At 45.6% G+C, this 1374-nt stretch overlaps 1 long non-coding RNA gene across 1 annotated transcript; it reads right to left on the minus strand.

Moving 5' to 3' along the window:
- Positions 1–253: 253 nt before the first annotated feature.
- Positions 254–1063, minus strand: LOC119306100. The gene is made up of 2 exons (XR_005148861.1): positions 726–1063; positions 254–638 (listed from the first exon to the last, which is right to left on the minus strand). It is a non-coding gene; the product is annotated as an uncharacterized LOC119306100 (long non-coding RNA).
- Positions 1064–1374: the final 311 nt, after the last annotated feature.

The raw sequence follows: 1374 nt of genomic DNA on the forward strand, positions 1-1374 counted from the left end.
AGGAAGCAAGCGTGTGGGGACACCTGGTCGGCGAGATTGATGGTTGTACAGATGCATTTACGTCTGTTCAAGCAGGCTTTTCGGCAGGGAATTGTTGACTTGGGGGGGAGATGTTATTTATTGAGAAGCGGCTACAACGTGATGTGGACCAGCGGTTGGACGTAAATAATGAACATTAATGTCGGCGTTAATCTGGAAAATGAGGAGTGATAGTGAAGTGAGGTAATCAATTAGGTGGATAATGAAAAATAAATATATCATACATCCGATTATGAATATATCAAGGGGGTACAAGTTGTGATACACGATTACAACATCTAATCAGAGGGTGCATAAATATAGAAACATAATTTGCCGGTGGATGACAACTGGTTATAGACAATACAGATAAACATATTTATTCATTGGTAAGCGGCTTGAACTTGAAGGACAGACACGAGTCAGGAGAGGTCATGGCGGCTTCAAGCGACCTTGCAGCATACGAAGAACAGAGCGAGCAAATTGACTAGGAGGAGAGCGATGATGATGCGGTGGAATTTCGTGTCTTCGCGGGCCGAGACGGTGAACAGCCTTGGCTACTTGGCACGTATGACGTTGATGTAGTTCTCCTCCCATTACCAAAAGTTGCACTTGCGAGTCTTGCAAAAACGAAAGAAAAAATGAAGATGGAATATCGCACTAGGACTGGATAGAACAGAAAAATTTAAAAAAGTATTAGGACATACCCACTTGTGCTCGCACTTGTAAAAGCGCTTGCCTGGATTGTTTGTCGTGCGAGAGACCCACCACTGAACCATCCCATTGTTGCAGGAAGGGCAAATCATGAGTGGAAGTGGTGGCTGCTCCTCAAGAGAAACAAGGGGGGAGCTAGAGAAACAAGGGGGAGCTGGAGCTTGACATGGGAGCGCTTGAGCTAGACATGGCAATGCGAACCATGTACAAGGGAGGAAGCTGTTCTTGATGGTGTATATGAATTGTTCTTGATGGTATGATATGCAGTAGTGAGGAAGCTGCAAGCTGCAAGTATTTTATATCTGACGAGAGGAGGAAGATGACCGTTGTTAGTGAGGATTGAGCCGTTGCGAGAAATTGAGGAGCATGTGCCTTAAATTCATATGGGTAGTTTGGAGTTGGCGGATGAGAGGGGGAGAAGGACAGGAGGATGTGACTTTGTCTGGACGCGGGGAGAAAGCGCGTTGAACTGTTCAGGTGATATACCACACTGTAGAAATGAATACTAGACGTTAAATGGTGTGAATACAACGGAGCTAATATAGTGAGTCCGAATCCCAATGCTAGTGGATGGGATGGATTACAGTGAGGGGAGTCGCCGAGAGCTCCTAGGCATTTTCGATGATAGTTCCCACTATGGCC

The sequence above is a fragment of the Triticum dicoccoides genome, chromosome 5B (genome assembly GCF_002162155.2).
Source record: "Triticum dicoccoides isolate Atlit2015 ecotype Zavitan chromosome 5B, WEW_v2.0, whole genome shotgun sequence".
Lineage (NCBI taxonomy): Eukaryota > Viridiplantae > Streptophyta > Magnoliopsida > Poales > Poaceae > Triticum > Triticum dicoccoides.